Source organism: Pezoporus occidentalis, unplaced genomic scaffold, assembly GCF_034315485.1.
Source record: "Pezoporus occidentalis ecotype Australia unplaced genomic scaffold, CSIRO_AGI_Poc_V1 ctg177, whole genome shotgun sequence".
NCBI lineage: Eukaryota > Metazoa > Chordata > Aves > Psittaciformes > Psittacidae > Pezoporus > Pezoporus occidentalis.
This window is the reverse complement of record NW_026913607.1, coordinates 646,479-673,802: the sequence shown is the minus strand read 5'-3', so window position 1 is coordinate 673,802 and position 27,324 is coordinate 646,479. Positions and strand designations below refer to the sequence as shown.

At 46.6% G+C, this 27,324-nt stretch overlaps 1 protein-coding gene and 1 long non-coding RNA gene across 3 annotated transcripts in view; one reads left to right on the top strand and one right to left on the bottom strand.

Annotated features, from left to right (window-relative positions):
• IGSF3 (immunoglobulin superfamily member 3) overlaps positions 1 to 27,324 on the bottom strand; it is a 156,684-nt gene that overhangs the window by 116,003 nt on the left and 13,357 nt on the right. Inside the window, exon 1 of one of the 2 annotated variants that reach the window (XM_062614653.1) lies at positions 20,785 to 20,902. The exons of the other annotated variant lie outside the window; for it this stretch is intronic. The gene's annotated coding sequence lies outside the window, so the exon portion shown is untranslated. Of the gene's footprint in view, positions 1 to 20,784; positions 20,903 to 27,324 lie in introns of those variants that run through there. 2 annotated transcript variants of the gene reach the window in all.
• LOC134161629 (uncharacterized) lies at positions 20,939 to 22,617 on the top strand. The gene is made up of 3 exons (XR_009964058.1): positions 20,939 to 21,039; positions 21,239 to 21,335; positions 22,494 to 22,617. It is a non-coding gene; the product is annotated as an uncharacterized LOC134161629 (long non-coding RNA).

Genomic DNA, 27,324 nt, shown 5'->3' with positions numbered 1-27,324 from the left:
TGGTGGTCAATTTGTTGCCAACATCTGTATAACATCAAACATTCACATCCATATGGAGAATGTATAATTAAAGCTTGCTGCATACAACTGCGAGAACTTTCTCATATCGTCCCTAAATTGCACTGCAAGCCCCAGATGAGGGCTGGGAGCCAAAATGGAAAAACTCTGGCATAAATATTTAACTAACTTGAGATATGTATTCTTCAACTATTAGCTAATTATTTTGTGCCAGCCGTAAAAGGCATCTGGTTCGTTAGCACAGGACACACAAGGATGCTGCAGGTTGGACACATAAGTGGGAAATGAAACATGATTTTGTGCTAATTAATATTAATGAATAGATTAAGGACCAACATCTCTGAAAATACAAGCTCACCAGGAGCCCAAGCATGATTCATTATGATTAGTGCTGGAGTGACAACCATTACCAGTCTCAGAAAAGCCTCTGTTTCATGCAGCATCTCTTTGGGAAATCTCTTCATTCTTTTGGACTTAAGCATCTCTTAATTGGCTTCTGGAAGAAGTGAGGATGATTGGGGAGGTAGTTTCAGACCAACCTATAGATATGTGTTTGATTATCACTCTGGAATAGGCATAATAGTAACAATTCCTTTTGTGTGCATACACTGAGGTTCCCATGCTTCAGTTGGCTTGCCAACACGATAGCTGTAGCCTGCAGTCAAAACCCTGCCAAACTTCTTCCTATCCCTCAAAACTCAACCCTTTCACCCCTCTGTCCCTCTTCCTCCGAACTTGATCCCTTCTTCCCTAGACACCACTCACCTTGCTGCTGTTTCAGACTGCCTCGGCAGCCAGCTAGCTCAGCTCTGAAGCCTTGTGCCTGAATTGAGTGTGTTTCTCCTGGGAAGGAGAAGGTTTGCCCTTTCTTTCACACAGTGGCTCTCTGGGGTGTGCTCACCATGGAGCCAAGGGAAAGTCTGGTTGGTTACCAGGGCAGTTTTCTTCCTTAGCCAGCATACAACCATGTGATAGAAATTGCCATTCTGCTTCTTTCTTTCAAGTCTACATGGGTTGCTCTCTATTCCTAAAACATGCTAGTCATTAACAGAAATGTTTGTCCTCATATAAAGATCTTGAGCAAGCGTCATTCAGTAGCCACTTGCTTTGCTTAGCTATCATATCACTTGGTTCCAGCTTTGAGTGCCCGTGCTGACAGAGCTGCATCTTTAGCAGGGCTCAAAAGGAAATGCTACACTGTCTTTCCTTGGTTAAGCCTGTTCAGTCAAAGAAAAGATCTCCAGTTTGGTTTCTGCCTTTGAAGCAGCTCTTGAACTTGCATTATTATATACTTTTGGGAAATATATTGAGGTTCTGGATTGCATCTCTCTTTTTTCTACCTAGGAATTACCACTCATACCACCATTCCCCAAACGTTTCTTTGCTGTGTTATCCATTTCTCAGTCCATTTTCTACTAACAGCTAATTTCCCTCTGGTCTTGGACAAACATCAGCAAAAAATCAGCTGAAGCTGAAAGCCTGATGCTGCTTTATACTATAATTTTTCTGAATCAAGCAAGTCTAAAAGAGCCACTAGGACCATTAGTATATCTCCAGAAAGGGAAGACAACCACTGTCTCTGAACCACCGTTGCAGTTCCCATTAGTACAGCTTTAACATTGCCACTCCTGCATTGGCTTCACAACTCTCTCAAGTCTTTGTAAAATCAGTCATGTCACTGAAGACTAACAGAGAAGGAGAAAGAGCAATTGATGTGCAATATGTGCTGTGGACTTATGATGGGGATCGGAAACTGGATCTAGGAATCCTTCCCCAAGGTAGTCTGTTATGTCTTGTGCTTTTATGTAAAACCCCTTATATTTCCTCCCATGTTGCTCAAGACTTGATGGAAAACTGGGTTAACGAAAATGTAAAGAATCCCTCAATGCAGCAGAGACTGCTTCAGAGCCAAGCTCCCAGGGGAAATAAATGATGAACAAAAACAAACAACAGCACAGCTTAAATGATTCCTACCCTCACCACAGTCCTGAGATTTTGTAATTGCTCCCTTCATGGCCATTTTGGTTTGTAATATGCAGAGTAAAGATTTCCATTATAGCTGTGTTTACTTAATCACTATAATTTTTTTAAGTGAAGATCAGGCTGTTGAAAGCACCAGGCTGCCAGCCCCAAGTAAATTAACCATCAGCAAGTTGCAGCTAGAGGCTGCTCTGCTGTGATCCTTAGCAAAGGGTTTGCTCCCCAGCACTCTCTTGGTTCTCTGGAAGTAAGAAGGCTATTTAACATGTTACACCCTTTACCTTATCAGGCAAGATGAAGTCTTCTTCTTGTGGCTGTGTTTAAAAAACTCCTGATCTCTGGGAATGGGATAATCATGTGGACATCTGGGACAAGTCTGACATCCATCAGAGGGAAGCTAGACAACTGCCAAATGCAGAATTCATTTCAGAAAACAGCAGGACATCGACTACATCTGCAACACAGTCTTTCCAATGAGGTTACATTGAATATTCTCATAGTGCATGGCAGAGTATCCTGGTATGAATATTTAATAATGCAGGGCAAATATAAATAGATTGAAATTCTAGGTGATGACAACTTTCAGATGACCTGGGCCAAGACTAGAATTTGTGATTTCAGATGGGAAGGCTCCACCTCCCATTCCCCTCCTCCCAAGCCACTGATCCCCTAGCATGGGAAGTGGGAAACACCTTAGCCTGTATAAAAGCAGCAACAGCTACCACACAGGGGTCTTTCTTAAGACAAACACATGGAAACAGAGTCAGTACCTGTAGCTGCTGGAACAAAGGCACTTCCTAGGTCAGAGCATATGAGATTGGCTGTCACTTAAGGCACTTGGCAACATCATTTTCTTGGCACTCTCATGGTTTCCAGCACCCCAATCACTACGCTCAAAACCAAATCGGCTATTGCCATTTTCAAGTTGGACTGACCTGAGTTACTGGGCAAAACCACTGCATCCTGTTTGCTTGTAACCTTTCGGGAATAAAAGATCCAGCCTCTGAAACATAATCCAGGAGTGCAGTAGATGGACTTCCTTGGCCCTAGTAGAACTAGGATTCCCAGCAGGGATCTCAGATTAGTCTAGTGGGCCCCCTTCACACAGGCCTCTCTGAATCCTCAGCTGCCACACCTCCCAACTACTGTACAGATGAGAGATGGGAGGACAAAACGTGCATGTGCATTGATTCGAGGAGAGAATATAGACTAGCTCCATCACAGTATCACATGTCCAAATCCCACAGAAACAACAGAAAGCAGACACCTCAGTTCTTCTGGCCTGAAGCTACTGCAGCACTGAGACCCAGTTCATAATCAGACAAAAAAAGATATACGTTGTCAAGAAGACAGGGCATCAACAAGCTATTCCTTTCTGTAGTTAGAAGTGCAAATTCCTCTATTCCCTTGTTTAAGTAACTGTAGCTCATATCATACTTTCTGCTGATAGGAATATAATTCAGTCATTTCAGCAAGGTTGTCAGGCACCATGAATGGTCCCTGCATTGGCAGCTTCAGGTATTATCCTCATTTCCTAGTGGGAGAGATTCAAAAGTTCAATACCATCTCTGCTTGCAGAAACAAATCCTCATAAAGTGAAGCTATCATAGCAAATATTAGTGAACATCTTTGCTTCACAGAGAGGTGGAGGGGGGTGTGCAAGGTAAGTCTCACTGTACAGGCAACAGGCAGAGATTAGAAGAGCACTAAGTGGCCAGGTGGTGAAGGAAACCACTTCTGATTTACAATTGCAATGATTGCAATGAATAGGGAGAATCTATGATTAAAGACATGCCTGAAAATAACAGTAATGATTTCCACTTGTATGCCTTTGATCAGACAATCTCACAGTATTCTACAAGTGAAATCTCCAAATATCTCTGCAAAGTTGGAAAGCCTTCTACAGACAGGAACATGTCAGAAATAAATAGCAGCTGAATGGTGTTTAGATAGGTGATGGCTTAGATAAGTCATTCTCTCTTGGAAGAAGAGCTTCTAGAGATAGAATTTGCCCCAGTTAAAAGAGAGGAATGTAGCTCAATGTGAGCTATATTGGAGTACATGTACAAATTACAAATCCAGCCCATTCTGTTCTCATTTCTGTAGGTGAAAGTGCCAGTAAGGGAACTAATCACCCGCCTGTAAGGATGATTTAAAATCTGGGAAGATGGAGACATTGCCCATCAAGAACCCCACTGGGACTTATCAGCACTGCTGGTAACCACCAGGAGGTAAGAACTGTACTTTCAGTCACTGTCTCCATAGGGTTAGTTTGAATTAACCATCTGGAGTGGAAAAATGTATATCCAATACCATGCCCTTGTTCACTACATTCCCCGGGACCATCACATCCAACCATAAGCTGAAGAGTCCTGGACACATCACCCCACCTGCCTCTTTGGAAACCAGGACCCATGGTTTTGCATGGTCCAGGACCCCCAGCTTTTGCACAGGTTTCACTGGGCTTTGCAGCTAAATCCCACCCAGGGGCAGGAGATGTTACTGAATATTTCTCTGGCAATAGGGGAGGTGGACACAAAACTGGACAAAGTGTATAATTTTCTGTAGTAAGACAATTGTTCATGTTTGGAAAGCTTCAAACAGTCATGTTTGGTCTTGCTCAGGTGCTGGTGGGGTTACGTATGTGTGGGGTGCTGAGAGGGTTAAACATGGCCGTCACTTATTTCGCTTATGACTATGTTCATCCTTCTGTCACCAAGAAAGAACCCAAAATACGTTCTGATATTCAGATCTGCTATTTTAGCTTGTGCTTTTCTCCATTATTCGGTGAACAAGAAATAGCTTTTCACTGGTTCAGAAGCTACTTGTATAGTATTTTTCGAGGATAAGTTGTAGGGGTCAGACACCCCAGCTTCACTGTTATGGTTGATAATCATAATTCCTGGTCTTCCTCAAGAACCAGTAATAATCTGCCTGCATTAATCCTATTTAGATGTTTGATTTGGGTCTATCTGTCAGCAGACAGATTGTATAAATACAATTGATGAAAAAATCCTTATACTGAAATAAAACCAAGTGCAGTTTTACCCCTGCTCAAGAAAAGGAAAACATTACCCAGCAAGTCAAATGCTGGAGATGCTCTCCAGGTGGCCAGAGGGACCTTGCTCCAAAAGAGATGGCAGTCCTTAATCTATTTAGGGCAATGTCAAAACACCATCTTTAGACTTAGAATTTAAATATATTTTGTGAGGAAAGATTACATCTGCCTGAACTCCCCAAAAGCCTTCACAAAGGAGACTACATGTAAAACCAGTGTGTTGTTCCTCCCTCACTGCCACTGTCCACTGTCCTGGGGACACTCTCTTCCAAGTGAGTACAACAACATGGATAAAAAACAACTTTGTCCTCACTCCTGTGCCACCACCAGCAGCTGCAGTTTCTAGTATAGGCACATGAAACAGCCCAAGCCCCACTATGTGCTGCCTGTTTAGGTCCCCCAAACCTGCCTGGCAGAGGCACCCCTTTGACTTCTTCCCTGACCTGTTTCACTATGAGAAACCCCCAGGAAAATGTTCACTTGCTTACTGGGGGGTCCTTACCTGCTAGGTTAAAGCCCCGAGCAGGCCAGAGGAAAGCTGCATGGGTTGCAGCAGCAGCTGTAGGCTGGCTTAGCTGCCAGGTGAGGTTCTGCCTGGGGGGATATTGTTGGTGGGCTTTGGGGCAGGAGGGCTGTGGCTGCAGCAAGGTACAGGGCAGGTGGTGAGCCTGGGCATGGCGCACAGGCAGACCTGAAGTGGGTTGGTTTGGCCACAGCAGTGGAAATGCTGAAACAGCACAGAGGCCGTTGTGTGTTTGGGGCTGTGAGGACCAGGTCCAGGCAGGAGGGGAAAGAAGGATGATGGCTGGGCCTGTGGACCAGCACCCACTGTCACCCTGTATCTGCAGAAGCAAGATGTGCAGGCAGGGTTCCTCCACCCCAACATTCTGTGGGCTGTGGGAGGCAGCTGGGCACAGCATGCCTCTGCACACAGAAGCAATGGGGTCAGGGGCAATTAGAGCACAGGCTTTCCACTAGCAGCTGAAGAGAGATCAGCTGTGTGAGCCCTCCAGCCAGCCCAGAGCAATGACTGCAGGAGCATGTTTGACCTCTGATTTACTTTTTTGGTAAGCAGTCATCAGCAGCAGTAGCCTCAGTGAGCATCAAAACACCCTCTGCTCCTTCTCTCTTAGCTTCTCTCACTGCCCCGTTTTGCGTGCTTCTCTTTGAGCCTCACCAGGGCTTGTTAGAGGGAATAAAGCCACACAGTTATTGCTCTGTCTGCCTGATTCATCCTCTTACTGCTGTCTGTGCCTCTAACAGGTGCTCTGTTAACTGGATCCTGTTGTGTTTAATGGTCTTCCCCGCCCCCATGTAACATACTTACATATTTTCTGTGAGCCTGCTGGCCTGATGATGTTCCTGTTGTAAGGTCTCTGACAGGAGCTTCAGGAGGGGTCATGCAGCTCCTGTAATTAAAACAGGGTAAAAAGGCAATTCCTCTGCTTACCCAGAGGGAAAAAGAAAATGGGGATGAGGGGAAGGACATCCTTTGCTGCTAATATGAGGGGAAATGAGACAAAGCTGGAAGACCTTTAGTTTAGTTGTTGACATGGAGTTGCACCAGAATTCATCAGGCCTTGTGCTATCAACAGATCACTCGAGTAACATGAACAATTATGCTCATATATGGAAAAAATATCGTCACATTTGATATCTTCTGGCCTTATTCCCTCTCCCTAACTTCCCTGGAATAACTCAGCAAGGCCTGGCGCACCAAGCAGAAATGTCTATTTCAGTTACACCCCTTGCTGTCATCCCCAGTTCTGCAAACAGCAGAAGCAGCACTTCTTAGAAACATCACTGAGCACACCTCATCTGAGTTTGTCCTGCCAATTTGTTATCTGGGATTATTATAGGGCTATATGTATGCTGCTACCATCCTCTGCATTTCTTCTAGTGCACATCTGTGTCTGATCTTGGTGTATTTTAAGTGGAAAGTTGTCAAGGCAGAGAGATATCCTCCTGGGTAGCATATGCACACTGTGTCCCTGCTGCTGGGGGACTCAGGGAGGAATTTCCCAAATTGGTTGGTGAAAGGTCCAACATTGTTTTGCCAACATTGTCTCCATCCTCTGGACCAAGAGACGTTGGTCTCCCATTGAAAGTTAACATTATACATGGCCCTATTTGACATCATGGTGGCGCTGCACCTTGCTGAGGGCCACCCTTGTATCTGCAATGGATGCAGCGTGGCGTGTATGTGAGCTGTGGTGCAGGGCAGTGGTGTTTGCAATACGTGCTATAGAAAGGGGCTGTGTTCCTGCTTGGAGGATGTGAGGGCATGGAGAAGGGTACAACAGCTAGGTTTCATAAGCTGAAAGCTGGGATGCTCTGTTAGAGAGGACTTGGGGCATGGCTGGGACTTCTGAAAAGGCTGGGAGAAAGATGGGACCTGAGAGGAGAGGGAAAGGTGGGATGACACTAGAGAGAGCTCTCATGAACAAGGGACAGCCACAGAAGGGAACTGTCGGTTGAAAGCTCACTACAGGCTGGTGCTGACAGCTGTCCCATCAACGCAATGTGAGGGAAACCTCTGTTTCATAAGAAACCAGACAACAGGGGAAGATGATCCTATGCCACGGGCTGAATCAGTGAGAGTCATCATTAATATGTGGGAGTGCCATAGGGTAAGCCAGGCTGTGGGTGCCAGAAATAGTGCATTTATTATGGGGGCTAGTAGGTTGTAGTCAGGAAAAAAAGTAGGGGATTTTTCTGCAGGTTGTTATGAAATCACTTAAGAGAGCATGTTGCAAGTCATTCTGCTGAGGAGCAGAGGATCCAAAAGAGAAACTGCTGTAGGATGTGTATAGAACTCATATACTGAGTAATTGGAAGAAAGGTACAATGGAAGTTTGTGAGTACCATTCAACTGACTGACTTTGGGAAGAGATGGAAGCGGAAGCAGAAGCTGAAGAATCAAGAGTGCAGAGTCCCTTTTCTCAGCAGAGCTCTTTTCAAATAAGCTTGCAAGTACTCCATTAGCAGTCTCACAAATGCCGGATGGCTGAAACAATGCCACTCCATAAAGAGATCCTAAATTAGCATAAAATAAGGAGATTCCAGAAACCTGCTCTGAAACATGGTGAGTCCCTATAAAATCTCCAGGATGCCCTTCAGTACTCTATTTTCACTCTATGACTCTCCTGAAAAGACAGAAACATAAATAATGGACTGTAAGAAAAGGAGGGGTGACTTCTTGAACCTTTGCTCTGCCAGCGAGAGGAAGGTTGTTAGAAAAAACACTCAGTTTGGGCAATGAAAGAAAGAAATTTGAATCTGCTGGGCAGGATGGAGTTAAGGTTGCAGGCACATGTTGGTGGAGCCTTCTGCTGTTTTCTCTTTCCCTAACCTTGTGTTGTGGTTTAAAACCAGTCAGAGGGCTCATTCACTCACTTCCCCCCTTCTTTCCCTCGCCCTACTCCCGAAGGGATGGAGAGGAGAATCGAAAAGAATGCAACTCCCACGGGTTGAGATAAGAACAGTTTAGTAACTAAGGTATAACACAGATCACTACTGCTACTACCAATAATAACAATGATAAAGGAAATAACAAGGGAAGAGAATACAACACCTCAGCACCAGCTGACCGATAACTCGCCCCCCAAGCCCGACCAAGCTCCGACCGATACCTCCTCCAACCCTGCAGTCTCCCAGCCCTTCCGGCTAACTCCCAGTTACATCCTGGGCATGACGTGCTGTGGTATGGAATACCTCTTTGGTCAGTTTGGGTCAGGTGTCCTGTCTCTGCTTCCTCCCGGCTTCCCCTCCTCCCTGGCAGAGCATGAGACTCACAAAGTCCTTGGCCAAACCAAAACATCGCTATCAGTTCTGTTCCCAGGCCGAAAGTCAAAACACTGCACTGCACCAGCTACCAAGAAGGAGAAACATGACTGCTACTGCTGAACCCAGGACACCTTGTTTCCAGAGATAGTAATCAGATGTTTAACTTTTATTTTGGTAAGCTAACCTTGCAATTAACTGTCTGGTAATAAAATGTGGTCTCTCTATAAAGCAGATCTTTTATTCAAGAAGAGTAAAGTGTTTTCCAAGTCTTTCCCAGCAAGAACTAACTGTGGCGTTCCCAAGAGCTGGGACACAAGTTTTACATCTTCCCATAAGGGGTGGGACCTGATGACATTTATTGCTACACCTGGAGAATGGAATTTCCTTCAGCATGTAGCAGAAGAGGCAGGAGCACACCTTCTGATGATGAGAATAACTTGCTCATAGAAAACAACTGTAAAGTATGCTCCAGGCTGGGGGAGCTGAAGGTACTGTATGTACTGGACAAGCTGGTCCCTAAATATTAGTCCAATGGGCAGTGAGGCTCAGAAGGCAATTTGGCCATTATTTCTTCTGACAGGCATGGAGGTAGTAGCACGTGGCCCTAGACACCAACTTGCCCATCCTGGCACGATAATTCTTCCCCAAACACCATCATTCCTGAGGCCATTTAGCATTTTGGTGCTTGTTCTGATCTACTCTGGGCTAACACTTGTTCAATAAACTATAATAAACCTATTAGATAGGTTTTCTGAAGTGTACTGCCATATTGGGCTGGAGTCATTTTTCACTTCATTTGGTTACATCCAAAGTAATGGACCAACATGAATTAATGTTGATGTGATGGAGTAGTGTGGTCTGAAAAATTACCTTTTCCTTTTATCCTCACACTGTTTTCTGAAAGCTCTTCTGTGGGGCAGAGCTGATCTGCGTGACACCGGAGGAGGGGTCTTCTCTCCTGATGTGACATGCAGCTGCTGTTATCCAGGTCTAGGTGACCATATTCCAGCAGTTTCAAAATTATGAGAGAAAGATACTTTTTTTCTTCTCAGTATCTGGGGGCTTTTAGTATCTACAGTGTACCTTTTTCTTTATTAATTAATGTTATGTTTAAGACATAAGTAGGTTCTTATTTCTGCTCACTACTTATTCTAATGCCCTGTCAGCACTTCAGTACCTTTCCTTTTCCATCAGCCTCAGAGTTGAGTTCAACTTTTGATGTGTTAGTCCTGGTCTGAATTGCAGCTTGCAACACCAACAACTGTAACACAAGGGTCAGGGTAACTTGTAACCCATAAAGGTGAGCCCCACATTCACCTGCACAAGTGCAAATGAAGAGTGCCAGGCTGGGCTTTGGCTGCTGCAGGGTGCCCTGTCCCAGAGCATCTGCACAGAGGTGTTAATGAGAACACTTGGGTTTTTAGCATGTTGACTAGCTGAAGTGATGTCCACAGGCAACCTTCTACACCAGTCTCAGTGCTATACCTCTGTAAGGACTAATGCAATTAGTGCTTTTTTTTGCAAAAAAGAAAAAAAAAGGGGGAGATCCTCCCAGGAAAGATGATTCCCTGGGAAAGCATTGGGCTCAGCATACTGCCAGCCTCTGCTGGGCAGGGCACTGTCGCCAGGCTGGGCTGGTGTTTAACCACCATTCAAAGAGGCTTGGGTCTCATTGCTGCTACTCAGGGCACATGGGGGACATGGGATGAAGAAGGTGCCGTGTGGGCGCTACCACGCTGACGCAGTCTGTTCTCAGAGAGGAGAGACCCCTACTGGCGAGTAAAGCCACAGGCAGATGTGTGGGCAGCAGCTCACCTCCCTCCTTTAAAACACAGCTATATTTAGAGGCAAATTGCAAACAAAGCGATGGTGAGCTGCATTGCTGCCCATAAATTATCCAGCTGCGTGGGATGCAGGAGGCCCATTGACACTGCCTGCTGATGGGGTCAGAAGGGGGATCCCGGTGGAGGAGATGATGCCTTCCCAACACATGTGAGGTTCCTCCTGCATTGCCTGCACCTCATCCACACTCCCCCTGGGCAATCAGCCCCCGCAGTGGGAATGCGATTCAGCAGATGGTTGCCATGGGTTACCCCTGCACCACAGATCCTCCTTTCTGAAACAGCAATGATAATTGCAAAGAGGGGCTCTGCACTGTCACTTCAAGGTTTGCTTCAGCTGGCTTGTGGTTCTTGCCAGCAAGGCACAACTGAAACTCACTTGACAGCACTGGCACCAAAACATCCTCAGAGCAGTCACTGCAGATGACGTGCTGAGGACCAGGGTTGCTTGCCCACAGCATGACCTGACCCAATGGAGGACCATCGTGGAGCAAAGCCTGGGAAATGGGGCCGAAAGAAGGGGAGGATGACGGAGGGAATGTGACCCTTGGCAGGCAGCAGCCCCACTGCATAAGATGCATAAGGCAATATTGAAATTACAGAGGTGAAGGCCATATGCCGAGTTACCCAGGTGGCCAGCAGCTGAGCTGGGAGTAGATCCCAGTTCTGACCACGGCCTTGTGGTCACGCTCCCTCTAGTGAAACAGTGCTTTAAAGGGGAATTTAGCAGGGCTTTTCCAGACACTGCTGCACTGGCAAAAAGCTGGCAGGATGACCAGAGCACAATGGATATTAGGGAGCCAGGATACTGGTGGGGCTCTACAGGAATGAGTGGTGAGTTTCATCTTACTTGAACCTATTCCTTTTTTTTAGGATGATCAATGCGCAATCAGTAGGCTTGCAACATTTAGATAGTGTAACCTGCTGCCATCAATTAGAGAGATATTTCCATTCTGCAGAGGGGTCTCAATCTGTAGCATGAAGTATCATTATAGGTACAATGTCTGCAAGCGAGGAGGAAAGTTGGGCTCCTGCTCAGGGAAGAACACTTCCTTGCGTCTCCCCATCCTACATTCAGGAACTTCCTGGCTCCTTTTCAGGCTCCATTCTCTCTGTGCTGTGAGGAGATTGTCCCTGCCTGGCCCAGGTTTCCTCTGGGGATCCCTCACCACTGCCTGGGAGACAGTGCAGTGGATGCAAGCACAGGAGGGTCGGTGCAGCACTGTTCTTGCAGTCTGAGCATTAGCAATGCTGTTTCTGCATTAAGTTTCTACACTTGTGATCTATTCAGCTCCTACACTATTAACGTTTTACCTGAGGCTGCACCACTTCGCATGCAAGTAAGACTTTGCTTCTAAGGTGGCAGAGAGCCCATTGAGTGTATCTCTTCTTGTGTTATCCTATCCGAAGGTTCAGCTATACCATCCTTGATGCCAAATCCTCTCACGTCCCACTCTTTCAGTCCTAGGCACCTCTGGGGTAGAACCCCAGCACTGCAGGCATTTCTAAGTGTCTTGTCAGGGTTTCTTAGTCCTTTTTGTGAGCTCAGAGGGACATTTGCAAAACTCTGCTATGAAAATCAGGACCTAAAGGCTACCTTATCATCCCTTCTTGTCACATCCCTAAAAACTGAAAGCATAAGAGAGGTACCCTCAACCTTTTCACTTTAAGAATCATTCTGGGAGAGCAAGATCCTCACCCAGAGCATTGGTGTCCTTCTGGAGCTGAGCTCTGATTTCATTGCCGCAACTCTAAGAGGCTCCACATTGCCCTTAACTCCACAGAATGCTCACAAGATTTTCATGAAGTTGTGATTTAAAAGAAAAAGGTAAAAAAAAAAAAAAAAGCTACTACAATTACTCCTATGCAATCTTCACCATCCCTCTTAGTACCTGCAGCGTTTGCTTTGCCCTCTGCTTCCACAGATAAATACTGCAGGTAGACATTCTTCGCATTAGAGAAACCCATCAACAGACAGAAAGGTGTAGCACACCACCTTATGTTATCAGATTCATTCTGCGTAAGGCAGTGTCATCAGGAGTTTGACATCATCTGTGACATCTGGAAAGCATCAGTGTCTGTAGAGCAGAGCAAAGTAGCTTTGCAGCACTTATGGGGGAATGACATGCTTGCAATGCATTAGCACAATGAGGGATGATGTGCCAGACTATGGAGGCATTATGCAATGCACTGGAGGATGACTGGTCTTTCTGTATCCACATAGGCTGCTAGATACCATCCAAAAAGTGCTATACTGTCAGAAAAGTATTATACTGTTAGGAAAGCTCAGTGCTTTGACTTACCAAAAAAAAAAAAATTAAAGAGTTTAAGATGTCTTTCTTGGCCAAATGTCTGCTAAGGGTGTATAAGATCTTATTCTACAAGTATCCTAGGAAGTATAATGACCACAGTGGGGAAGTAATTGCATCCAGAAACCAAAGGGAGATTTGATAGATGGAGTAAGATGAAGCTGAGTTAAGGAAAGGATACAGATTTTCCTAACAGCAAAATCTGTTGAGCTGTGGAAGACAGAGCTCCCCTGGTTAAGCCATTTAAGAGTTAGAGTAGAGGACATGGCCCACATTGCTCTCTGGAGCAGAGCAGAGAGTATATGCCAAGAAACAGATCTTATTCCTTAGTCACAAGCCTGTACCATTGGGAAGGCAGCCTTTTATTTCACTTTTTACAGCCACCAGAGAGCCAGTGCTGGATTTCCATGTCTACCTAGCTCAAGTCTGGCAGGACATGAGCAAATTTAGGGAGAGTAGCCGAATCTTACAGCACAGCATTGCCAATTGCTCCCCAGAGCAGTCATCTCTTGCTGTCAATCACATGCTGCAGTGTGAGGCTGAGAATCATGGTCACAGCCACTTTGCTAGTTGGCTGAGCAAGCACGTCTCATTAACAGGGATTCATCAGCACCATTGTTAATAATGCAGGAGCTGCCTGTCTCTGGGGGAGTTCCTCAGCAAAAACTGCACTGCTTCTGTATTTCAAATACAGCCTCTGCTGGCACGATGGGCTTCCACGCTGACAAAGCATTTTAGTTATTTGTTATTCTCAAACGGCAGCTGTGACTGAGCTGAGTGGTACATCCAGAATAGAGAGCCTGGCCAGTCTTGAACCTACTCATATCTCAGCATCAGCAGGGAAAAGTATGACTGCTGCTAAGAGAGCTCTGCTCCTGAAGTCATCTTTGGGAAACACAAGAGCAGGAGTTCAGGCTGTACTGGCATTACCCTCTGCTCCAGTCACTCCACTATAGGGGCAGGGGATGAGCACACAGTGGTCCTGCTATCTCCAACCTCCTCCTCTTTTAGGAGGATCTCCCTGGAGCCTTTGTTGTGGCCTTTATGTCTCTGCAGCTGGGGCCAGATTCTCACATAAAATTGCTTAGTCCTTCCAGTACTGCAGCCTGCACAAAGGATGGAGCAGATGTTGTAGCTCCCTATTAGATTCACTTGGAAGCCTTATTTTGTTGTTACCAACTTGTGTATGGCAGCATGTGGGATAAGGGATAATTTCACGCTGTACGATAGGGATGCTGTACCATGCCCTTTCTAAGGCTAGCCTGTACACTGCCAGCCTATAAATTCTGCTGCTGGTGGGGCTGGGCAGCCTTATCATGGAAAAAGGTGTCCTTTAAAATTTACCCAGGAGGAAAAATAATAAGAAGAGACTTTAAAGTGAGCAACCTAGCAAAACAGCCTATAAAAAGCCCAGACCAACTCTAAACCTGCCCTTTGGCCACTGTAGGCTGTTCTCCAGCATCTTTGGCCATGCATAGAAGAAGCAGTCTTATAAAGAAACAATTGCCAGGGCCTGTAGAGTGGAGTTCCCCAGGAAGTGTGAGCCTCCAGCCAGGGCAGCATGCCTATTAAAAGCAAATATTTTGATCGAGGTAAGATGCCAACATCCCCTGAGAGGAGTGAGTATTCGTTCTCATTCTGGCCTGGAAGGTGGAAACAGTTAACACTTCCTGGCATGGCTGCAGGGACATCACATGCTGGGGTGGGTCTAGGTACTGATACCCAGTGCCTTCCCTGGTACCAGCACAGGGATCGCATCCCTCTGCCCTGAGCTTTCACGCAGAGCAATGGCGGTAGATGGTTGCATGGATGAGTCTCCCATCTGGCACTTTGTCACACCTCCTGCCCTGCCGCAGACACATGTCTGCTGATGGGACCATTGTGAAAAAGAGAACATCATAGGCCAAAGCCAAGAAACATACCCAGTTTCAGGGTCCACCTGGCCTCTTCATGCAGAACAAGGTGCTGGGACCACCCTCATTTTAAAGCACATTTTGGTGGTTTATCCGTGGACAGGTGAGAACTTCCTTTCAGACATTGAGTGTGCACGGTTAGGCAGCCCAGCAGCAAGTGATCCCCTGCCTTGGGAATGAAGGCAACACCATCCTGGCCTTGCTCAGATGAGCATCTCTCTCCCTTTTGCAGTTAGACCAGCTGAAGAAGGGTGAAAGCATTTCTCACAGTACTCTCTGGAAGCTCTGGGGAAACTAACAATGTGATTGTAAAGCTCTGCAAAAATTCAAACTGTTGTGATAACTTTAGCGAAACAATAATAAAACAAGTCCTTACCTCTGAGTCTGGTTAATGTGGCTGAGAGGGGCAGCGGCCATTGTGCACATGAACATCTCAGTGGACACAGGGAGGATGTCACAACAATTGTGCGGCCAAGCCAGCCCAGCTGCCTGGCAGGAGATTCCTCAGCTGATCATGTATTTCTGTCATGAGCCAAAGGCAGTGTAGATGGGAGCCATAAACACAGTTTATCTGGGAAGTTCACCCTCTCCTAGCCCGGGGTCCCAGCACTACTGGGGCAGGAGCAGTCTTGGGCAGCACTAGCAAGCATTGCTAGCTTAAGACCCCCAAAGTCTCAGTGTCTTGGAGGAAGCTGACCCTAGATCCACGTTTCCCTATATGAGATGGGTCTATGCTAAGGCATATTCAGGTGTGTGGCTGGAGACAACTCCTGCTGAGAGACAGTGCTTTCCAGAGAGTGTGCGCTGTAGCTCTTCACATCTGCCTTGGTCTGTACTCCGCTCCAGCCACCCCAGTGCTACAGCCTGTCTCCTGGGCAGGTCAGGTGAACAAGGGTGCATCTCTGCTCCATCATCCAGATCTGCATGACTCCTCTCTCAGGTGTCCATACACCCATCCTGCTGTCTCAGCGCTTCTGTGGCTTCTTCTGCTGTGCCCATGTCACCTCTGGGAGGTGGCCCTCCTTCATGGCATGGAAGGAAGGTTTCAAGAGCTTTTAATGATAGGCCTGGAGGATACCCAGATGAATCTCCTTGCTGATCTGTCCCAGCCAGCAGTATTCTGGTTATGCTCTGCCAGTGCCTGAAAATCCTCTGTCTTCTCTGTGCTCTACCAGCACTGCTAAGTAAACCATATCTAAACATAGAAAACTGGCTAGCTGGGGTTTGGGAAAGCACCCAAGAACTCACATAATTTCCATTCCCTCATCACACCCACAGAACACTCACGAGCTCTCCAGTCCAGTACACCAGACACTTTACATGACAGGCTGTGAGAAATTACTGTGACTTCTCACTTTGGCTAGGTAGTAGCACAACAGCACTAGCCTTTCACCACCAGAAAGAGAGGAAATATAAAAAAATCCACAAAAAAGAGTGACTTGGAAAGAAACATCAGAATATTCCTAAAAAGGTTCAAACATAAGCACTGGTCTGGGAAGAAGAGCTTATTTTCTAATCTCTCCTCACCAGTGTGACCACCTCGGACTCCTTGAACTCTGCATCTCTGCCTGGCAGCCCACAAGAGTAAGCCTTGTTCCTACAGAGACTTTTCAGTTCAACGCTTGGAAGAGCATCCATCAAGACCTTAAATTTCTGTAAAGCCTTTGAATTTGCATGCTCTCAGACACTGCTTATGGCTCCCTGGGAAGGCTTGTGCATCAATGGCAGCAGCAGGACTCATCTTCTCACATGCAGGCTCCTAAATCTCTGGTTTCCCAGGCCAGGCCAGTGCAAGGAGACAATGAACAGTTGTTCTTTCCCCATCAGGACTGAATATCGAAGCTGTGAAAGCTAGAACCAAATAGTGCTAAGAGTGAAAGCATCATCCTAGGCACTTATGTGATGACTTGCCAAGTGCCCATTGTTGATCCAAACTATGGGAAGACCCATTTTCTCTAGTGTTTTTTTTGAGCAGGCAGAGGGACAGCAAGGGTCATCTGACAGTGATTAAAGCTGGGAGGGAAGAGGCAGAGTACGAACACTTGCTACCAACCCTGGTGCCAGGACTGTCTGTGCCTGCTTTCAGAGGCCAGATGCTGCCAGGCAAGCAAAGATCTCCTTACGTTTGTTTTAAAGCTTGAAGAATCTCTTGAGATAAACATCCTAAATTAAAGATAAAAGTGCTTTGGGTTGCTGGCAGACTCTGTCCCTCTCCTTGGGGATAAGCTCTTGCCCAAGCCTCACACATGTCTTCCGGCCACATGCCCTGACCAAGGATTGCACCCAAGGGTCCTCCTCTCCAGGAGGCCTGAGAGGTAACAAAATCCATCTGTCCTGCTGCCTTGGCTCCCTCTGATGGCAGGTTCAGTGGGAGCAGTGCTGTGTCCCAGTTTCCATACTCAGGATCTCCTGGGAGGATGTTAAATCCCATCTAGCCCTGGCTGTATTTAAAGTGATTGTAATTCACATGGATTGGGCTGTGGTTATAAGCTGAATTACATTCTGATTTAGCAACAGGGATTAAGGCTCTGCATTTTAACTTATTAACTCAAACCAAGTTAGGAGAATTCCTCTTGTGGCCCTGCTAAGCTCCTGCACAAGGAAAGGCAAGGCTACATGGGGGGAGCAGTGGCAATGGGGAGGGATGGGAGGCCTGTGCCCAAGCTGGGTCACGGCTGCACAGCTCCCATGACAGGGGGAGAGCAAAGGAAAGGAAGCGCACGAAAGGGACTGCAGCAGTTTAGTATTCCCTATGCACAGGAAATTTCCTGTGTGTTAAATCTGGCAGAAAGGGGTACATGAGCAGTTAATTCCCCAACTAAAACCCAGGGAGGTGTCTGCTGCTTGTGATTGCTGCTCCAGCCTGGGCCAGTGATGCTCCAGCCCTAGGACCTCAGTTGTCTCCCTCCCATGGTCTCTCAGTGGAGATACCTGTGAGAGGTAGCTCTTCACTTTGGGCTGTATCAGTGGTGGGACAGCTGGAGGAGATGCTTGTTGCTCTGACTGAAATAAGAGGAGCTCTGCAGGCAGCCCAGAGCATGACAATGCCTGTCCTCACTGCTCCTGAGGAGGAAGCTCTGCACCTCCAGACCCAGCGTTCCACTCACTTGGCTTCTCTCTCTTGCCATCAGACAGACAATTGGAAACAGCACAGGCATGCTCTAGAAAACTTCACTCCATTTAATATTTAATCAAAACCCAGTGTAACTGTCATGTCCTTTTCTGTTTCCTCTCACTAATGCTGCTGGCTGTGCAGGTGTCTGTGTATAAACAAAGCCTGTCTCCTTTCCACTCAGTTGCACCTCTCCAGCTCAGGGCACAGCGTCCGATACCCATGCTCACCTTCAGAGGAACTGCCGGGGCAGCCCTACCAAAGACAGCATGAGTCCCTCCACAGTGCCCTCACCACTTTGGGTGTCTGAGGGCATCCCAACTCAGCCCAGTGAGACTGAGGGGTGGAAGGCTTTGGAAATCACAAAATAGTTTGGGTTGGAAAGGACCTTAAGATCATTCAGTTCCAATCCCCTACCATGGGCAGGGACACCTTCCACTAGAGCAGGTTGTCCCAAGCCTCATCCAACCTGGCCTTGAACACAGCTAGGAACGGGGCAGCCACAGCTTCCTTGGGCAACCTGTTCCAGTGCCTCACCACCTTGTTCCAGTGCCTCACACAACATCATGGTAGGGAATTGCAAGATTACAGCAGCAATGTGGCATTCTGCTTGCCTCTGTGCCAAGAGCCCAATGCTGCACGCCTCATTGTTTTCATCTCCAGGCCCTGCAATTACTGGCAAAGAGGGAGGGAAAGCATTGCACTTTCATTCCCCTGCCAGTGCTGAACCACTGGGTCGTAACACATCCTACTTGATCCCACAGACTGAGTTGCAGCCAGAGCTGGGTAGATGATAAAGGAAGAGAAAGTGGGATGTGTTTTTATGAAACAGTTTTTCCTCACAAAACTAAGCAGCAAACAGTGGGGGTAGAAATAAAACTTTGATGTTTGTCACAAAGTAATTTTCCTTTCAAAAAAAAAACCAAACCCCCAAAACCCAGCATGAACAAAGAATGATGGAATGGAAGTTTCCTTCCATCCCTAAATATGTTATCACAGCTGCTGCACATAGACATCTCTGAATGATTGCCCAAATCAAGGGGGGACATTTGAAGCAGGGCTTACACTGTGATTTGTAAGTTGGTACCAGACAGAGGCCCAAAAAAGCATGACTGCTCTTCTTCGTATGAATGCAAAGCTGACTTACTAGCTTCTGTGGAGAACTGGGGGCTCTGCCCAGGAAAGCAGAAGGGGAATCTGTCTTCCTCTGCACTGAGGTTTTCTGTGCCTGGGACATGGCAGTACAGTGAATCCAGGGCAGGGAATATATATCCCATTGCTCATCAATGTCCCATGCACAAAAGCAGGACTGCATAAATCCTAAGGCTTGGTCAAGAAATCCTAAATCTCTTTCTTGCTTCTTGAAGTAAGTGCTTGAGGAGTAACTCTTGGCATTAGAGATGAAAGAGAAGACCTCTTATGCCACCCTCACCTTTTCCCCTAGCCCTAGGTGAATGGGATGCATGAATCCTGGTGGAGGATGCTCCTACGAGAACCCCCTGTTGCAGGACAGACAAGGGCTGTGGGAAGGCATCACTGCCATGCACTATATAATGCTTTCAGAAGAACCAGACCTGAACCAGACCTGAAAAACATGTCTGGTGGGGAAGAGCAGAAGTGAAAGCAACACCTGGGAATGCTGTAAGGACAGGGCTACACCCTGTGTCATCCATCCTCTTTAACTCAGTGGCAGAACATTCCCATAGCAAAGCATCCATGCCACAAAACCATAACCAAACCCTAGGGGGTAGGGCTGGTGACCAACCAGAACAGGGACCCTTTCCCACGGAGTCGGCTGCCACCGATGGAAAGAGGAGGCATGCTCTCAAATGTGCCAGCTGGTAAACTCTCCCTGCCATGGTCTGGCATGGCCCAACAACAGCAAATTTACTTAAAGAAGAAAAAAAATGGCTTAACTAATCTATGGTCACCCAGCTCTACTTCTTCTGCTGACACAGCAGGAGGTACTCACAAGCCCAATGGCTTTATTTATTTAAGTGCATTGATTTTAGCCTAGATTGGAAGAAAACAGGTGTATAAAGGGCAGGAAATTCCTCAGATGTGAGAATCACACAGACTACTAGAAATCAAACTAGCAGATGAAAATACATTTGCCAGAACAAGGTAATGAATCCTTCTGCCAGGAGCATGGAGATCTGGCCAAAAGCCAAACCCTGCCCACTTGAAAGCAGCAATTTCGGGTATTAAGCAGTGACTACATTTCTGTCACTGACCATCATTTAATATAGCAGCAGTGCTCCATGGCTCCCAACCAGAAGTCAAAGCCTGCTGTATAAAATGAAAGCAAAACCTGTCAGACCTTCCCCCAAGACCTTATTTAAAAATCAATGGCCTTAAAGTCAATCAGATTCAATGAGAGAGGGCTAAGCAAGAATAGAGGACAAACCACATCAGAAGTGTACTCAGCTATACAGGCTGCTGTGCACGAGCAGTGTGTGGTAGCAGAAGACCACAAAGAGCATCAGGACATGAAGGAAAATGACAAGAGGAGGGTTTTCGGAGGATAATATTTTGTTCATGTGTCAGCTCTGATTATCTGATTAACATCTTTGTGGCTGGGACTCCGTGAGAGAGGGGTCACTGCTCTGTTGCCTGTTGTCACAGATCTTCCCTTAGCTGCTGGTGCTGTGTGACATTGTCCTGTGGAGATGAGCAGGGAAAGCAAGGCAGCTGGAGAGAGTCCTAAAATTAAATCTCAGGAGCTAGTGCAAAGTGAACACATGCAGTTGGTTAAACCAATTCCTACCTTGTGCGCCAGATGGGAGCAGAATGAGCTCAGAATGAGAAACCCAGCTCCAGGTACAAACCCCTTTCCTTCCACTGGAACCTCCCAAGAGCCTCTGAAGATGTGCAGTTATGCTGAATTACTCATCCTGTGAACATAAAGGCACTGCTCCACGCAGAAGATGGGAGAGGCAGAGAGGTAGCAGAGATGATGGAATTGCAGCCCTGCCTCAAGAGACAAATAGGAAGCACACACTGTATTTCTCTTCTTCTCCCAGTAGGTGTTACATTCCTTCCAATACTGGTGAGGCCTGAGCACCCTTGTCAGTCACCTATGGCTTTTTCCACTCCTGTAGGAAAAGCCCTCAACATGCTCTGTGGATACAGAGGCAGGAGTTGGGCTGTTCACAATCCCTCAGACCCATGGTGGAGATCCTGTGCCCAGAAGCCGAGGGCCATGATTTCGTTGTTTGCAGGGATGACAAGAGGCTCTTTGCTGCAGAAGGGACAGCATCACAAAAGCCAGAAGAGGGACAGTATTCAGCTGAGCAGGGGAGCAGAAGGAGCAACAAGGTAGGCACCAGCTTGGAACATGTTTAAAAGCAGATAGCTTGGGTAGCAGCATTGTAGTGCACAACCTTTCCCCACCTGCACGGGAAGTTTGCCTGCTTTAAGCCAAATTTTTTTATAGCTAACAGGCTGTGGACTGTCATGCCATGTCATGACTCTGTACACCCAGAGAGTTATGTGAGCAGCAAGCCAGTCAGCCAGAGCTTGTACATCTGTATCCTCTGAGCCTCCCCCACCTGTACCATCTCCCCATGCCCTCTGCTGTGAAAGGCCTTGAAGGCAAGTGACACAGCTACAGAGGTGGAGACTCACTCCTGTCTTGCAAAGACATAAGGGATTCTCCCCAGCAAGGTCAGCCAGGTTATTGTCAGAGCTAGCCAATATTCACATAAACATTCACTACTTGCTGCCCTGCAGGCACTACAAAGGGCAAAGTTTGTCCCTGTTGTCAAAAACAAAGACAGGAGCATCCGATCTGATTTTTGCAATCCGGAGCCCTAGTGACCCATCTAAGCCTGAGGCAAACAACACAGCAGGAAGAAGTTCTGGGAAAACCAGACTGTGTTTGTGGAGCCAGAACCCCAACTGAGATGTGCAAAACCCAGATATCTGCCAAGCAGTTGGCCCAGCATCTTTTAGTTACACATTTGATAATCGATGTGCTGAATGGTAAAGATATTTCCTTGAGCAAATTGTTGATTTGCCCTCCTCCCACTGGTAAACCATGGTTGAAAGACACTCACCACAGCAATTTGAGAGCCTCCACTTAACCCAGAGTTGCAGGACTGAGTGTTTCCAAAGAAGCACTGTCTTCCTCTCACACCTCTCACCTACAGTGAAAAGTTCAGTTCTCAGAGCCAGGGGGAGCTGCCTTATTGCTTGGCAGGGGCTTGCACAAACGTTATTCTCAGTCTGCACAGGTTTTCAGGCTCTCAGGCTTTGTTTTGAATTCTGTATTCAGGACAAGTCTAAAACTTCAGAGAAACCACAATCAAATGCGGTGGATTGATCTGCTCTTGCATCAGAGTTGCACTCAAATGATAGTTTCTTATAAAGAAAGGTGCTTTGATGCAGTCCATCCAGCATGGTGGGAACTTCGTTAAAATGCTAATCTGCAGACAGAGTTAAGACTGAACTGTATTTTAATCTGCCATTTTCCAGGTGTCACTAAATGTGATAAAAATCCCTCAAACTATGGATCTAATGTATCAAACCCACAGCTTGCCTGCAAAGGAGTCAGTGGAAATTGTACGTGCTCAGCACATCTGGAGGAAGACAGACAGGCATGTAAGTCTCTAAACAGTCTCCAACACATTGAAGTGTCTAGCTATTTTCCTTCCACAGAGGAACCATCACACTGGAAATGTTGCCCCAGAAACATATGCCTTGATGGCATAACAAGCCCTTACAATAAACTATGGGCAAATTTGACTTTGTTACAAAACCTAATGTGGGCAGAGTTTTGCTTTGTTCTGAATACTGCTTATTTCACTCTTCAAGCCCTCGACCAATTGAGAGAAACTGGCAAAGGGCTCCATTTATTGCTGCACACAGAACTGTGCTCAGGAAGGACATGATGCAATGACAATGAATGAAGAAAGCACTTTGTAATTATTCAAATATGTCCTCTTACATGGTGATTTCAGCTAAGAGGAGGTGGGGGTCCCGGCTTTTATTTGCACAAAGGTATAGTGAAAAGGACCACCAGAGAAGATGAGTGTCATGCCCAGAGCTTGAAGCCTGGAGGAGAAGGTCCTTCTGGGCTGTTGCTAAACAACGTGATACTAGAGCATTACACTAGCGTATCTGATGCTCTGAAACACATGGTCAGGTTTTTTAGAGGTGCTGGATATCCAGAGCACTCCAAAACCTCTCTGAGGGCCACAGCTGCAGGATGAAGTACCCTTACCGAAGGGCCACAAGATGAGACCGTGGGCGACCTGCAGCTGAAGCAGCTTATTGCTACCTGGGTCAGCATACATGCCCAACCTTCTCCTTTGCTACAGCCTTCCCTGAGCAAGGTTTGGGCAGTCCCTTTATTAGCATGGCCACTCAGCTCAACATCCCTGCTTAACCCTACAGCACCCAGAGAGAAATCCAACAGATTTCACACTTCAGGACAAGTCTGTATAAGTTTGCCCAGGCAGACCAGTAAAGATTATGAGAACCTGACTTACCTGGCAGCACAGGAGCCTGCTGCTTGCAGCTGGTGGTAGTGTGGCTCCAGCATCTCCAGAGGAGAGGGTTGGAGGATAGGGAACAACTACACCATCCCATGGGGAAAATACCTTGTGGGACTGAATCCAAAACTGGAGGAAGGTAGTCTGAACCCACCTTTCCTTTAAGCAGCCTGGAAGTGAGCAAAAGGAAGGATGAGGTTTTGCTAATTGCTGAGGTGGCTGGAAGCAGGGAAACAAATTCTGGCAGGGAGAATTTACCTCTTGTGCGTATGGCATCACTGGACTTTTCAGAGGGGAAATGTTTGGTTGGGTGCATCAGTCTGAGGTTTAGTCCAGGGATAAACAAACATCTCCTGTAAAGCTGAGTGCTCTTTAGTGTCCTCTCTGCTTCCCCAGAGCCCAGGTTTTCACTTTGCACACCCCAGAAGGAGCAGGGGCATTATATAAGCAATTACACATTCAACTGGCTTTGGAGACAGAGGATATTGAGGACCGTACGCCACACACCCACTTTTCCCTGGGGACTGTGCATGCTTGAGTATCAAGTACACTCCCTGACTGAAGATGGCCACACACTACCACTGCGTGAAGGAAAGCTGCAGAAAGGGAAAACTTCAGAAGACAGTGAAGCTCCTTCTGCACCAAAGGATGTGAGGGGTACACACTGAGGCAGCAACAAGCCCAGAGAGACTGGAATGTAGTTCCCCAGAGTTTCATGGTGGGTCTCAAGCAGTGGCAAATCAGAGGGTAGGAATATATTTAACAACTGGCTCTGGTAGTTTTCTGGGCTTTCTCTGATGAGATGACAGATTTACTTGACACATGTCACACCTACGGCTTTGACTCCACAGCTAATGCCAAGTCAGCTTTAGTGAGGACTGTTGTTAGGTTTTTGACATTCAACTGTACAACATTCTGCTTAAAAAAAAATCAACAGTATATAATATCAATAAACCACACATTGACCGGATTAAGAGCTGTCTGACAGAGCTCAACAAGGAATTATCAGTAGTGAATCATCTTCAGATGGGAGTGTTTCTAGCAGGGTTCTTCGCAGAGCTGCTTGAGGCCTGACACTTCCCAGCATTTTCATCACTCGGAAGCAAATGCAAATCTCAGTGCTGTTATAGTGCATAAATGACAAAGAGATTCAAAGTGATGAATAAGGAGGAGCATAGGGCAACCATGCAAAGCAATCTCTACATATCAGTGAGCAAAGCTTACTTAACCACCAGTTTACTGCAAACAGGTGTTCCTGTAATAAGCAGTTCCAGGCAGATTCCTAGGGTGCCATGGCTGGAAAGCAGAAGCTTGCAAAGGGTTTTGGAGATCATGACAGAATATGAACTAACAGCATAGAGCTGTGGCAAGAGGATGGTGTGTGCTCTGGGAATAATGAGTAAGCAAGTGAGATACACCTTTGATGCACGTTAGCAAGATGAATCCCAGTGTGGTGAAAACACTGAAAATATTGCTGGAAGAGGCAAATATAGAAAGGAGCCAAAGAATCTCAGTGCTCCAGGGGAGAAAACCCAAAGCTTTCCAGCAAACACAAAGCAGTTAAATTATTTCATTTATCAAAAAGAAAACTGAGTATTGACCTTAGAAGAAACAAATACCAGGATGAGTTATCAGTGAGGAGGAGGACGGTGAACAAAAGAGGAAGAATGCAAAGGTTGAGATGAGAACTTGGGTCATGGACATTTCCAGTGAAAGGCTGATGTGCTTAGCTAGGCAAAGGGGACAGCCAGATGAGCTCCAGACCAAAATTCAGAGGGAGGTTTCAGAATGAAACAAGAGGCTGGTAGCCTCTTTCTAAAGGATCTAGCAAGCAAAAGAGGAGGAAGAGGTATGGTACTACAAGACTGAGGAACAACATGGGATGGATACAGACATATGCACACAAGCACTAAAGTTTTGCATACCCCATGTGAAGGGAAGACCAGATGGAAGACAAAAGTAAATAAAAATCAGACACAAGGTGGGTTTTACAACAGGTAAGTCATGGTCTGTACAGATGATACTCTTTGGTGAAATACTTCCCTAGACAAAGGCATGGCAGTAGTTCTCATCTATCTGGACTTCATGGAAAATATCTGCTAGTGGAAAATTGGCAGTTAAGCCAGTAAAGCTGAAGATTGGTGTGAGCACTGGAAGATGAGTAGCAACATGACTAGAGAGGAGCTGGTAGCAGGCAGCATTGAAAGGAGGACAGGATGAAACTGCTTTCCATCTGGCTGGTTTTCTTGTTTCAGGCTTCTAAACAACCTTAGCACAGAAAACCTGGGGATATGCTAATGCAATATTTTGGTGACAAAGGGGAGATCATTGCCCACAGGGTGGAATACTAAAATATGAAGGAAGGAATAGGTCACTATGAGAAGCCAGGCAACTGAAAACAAGTAATAGACAACAGCCCAGAAACTAGAGTCTGGCAGCCAGGAACAAATAGCTTGAATTCCTCTCACTCATTAGAAGAATAGCAACCGAAACTGGAGGGGGAGAAATTAAAAGACTTGGGTTCATCATCCCCACTGTGGTTTCCTACCTAACCTAGTGCTGGGCTGGATGGGACTGCCTGACAATCACAGGTATAACATTGGTTTAGCCTTGCTATTCAGGGAGTGAGGCCATATCCCTCCCCTTCTGTATGCTCCCTAACAAATCAATATCTCCTTATGGGCTGTTCTTTTGAGATCATGCTTACAGCACCTGGGTTCACATCATATAGTGAGTTGATTTTCACTGCAGCCCTGTAAAATAGAGCAGGGGGAGAGAGGGGTGAGACTAAGACACAGATATCTTTCTAGTTTTAGTATTACAAAATGCCCAAGTAATGAGTTTTGTTACCTAACACTCAGTATACTCAGACAGTTCCATATTCCTCCAAAGGAGACCCCAACATCTCACACCATCCAAAACATGAGGAGCACAGAGCACAGAAAGCGGAGGTGGCCAGTTTGGCATCGCTTCACAACTCCATGTGAGAAGTAGGTGCAGGGCTTACTGCAGGTCTTCCCTGGGGCTGCAGAAGCTTACATTTCTCAAACACAGCAAGACTTTTTATGAACATATCTTTCCTTGGTCTTGCTCTGAGAAATAACCAATTTTGCTGAAGCTTCTGCTTAAAAAAAAAAAAACAAAAAAAAAAACCCTGGGGCAGACATTTGGCATGAAGATACTCAGCTGGAACACTCAGTGTCTGGCAATACTATGAGCAGCTGAGATGGAAGGCCTCGGTCAGCAGTGTGTGTCTGCTGTTCACAGGGGCACCCCTGTTATCCCAGAGGAGCAGCTCGTTGCCACAGGGGGTGTGTGGCCGCTGCAAGCCTGGAGGTTTGCTAGCCCTTTCATGCCCCTTGGCAGAGACCAGAGCGGTCAGAGCATCAGTGTTGCCTTCTGCCTGAATAATGGCATTTCCAGCAACACAGCTGCAAGGAGGCAGAGGTCTCTCATTGATCAAGAGGTAAGAGCTACTTACTCTATTAAGGCTGCTTATTGGAGGAGTTTGCTCAAGCAATCCCTGTCCAAGAACTAGCTCTCCGTAATGGACCTGTCCTACAGTGAGAAGCCTCCCACCAGGACCCTCTGGGCTCCAGATGCAGGTATTAGAATCTAAATTTCCAGAGCATTTAGAGTCATTCTGGCCAGTAATCACGTTTTTTACTCAGACAGCAGCACAAAGCAGTGCGGGAGAGCACGTTGCCCCAGCACACTGGGAATGAGGGTGCTGGTGCAGCTGTGGCAGCCCAGGGTGCAGTGCTTGTCCCCTGCATCTTCCTGCCTCCTGTGCAGACGGGAGCTGGAGGGGA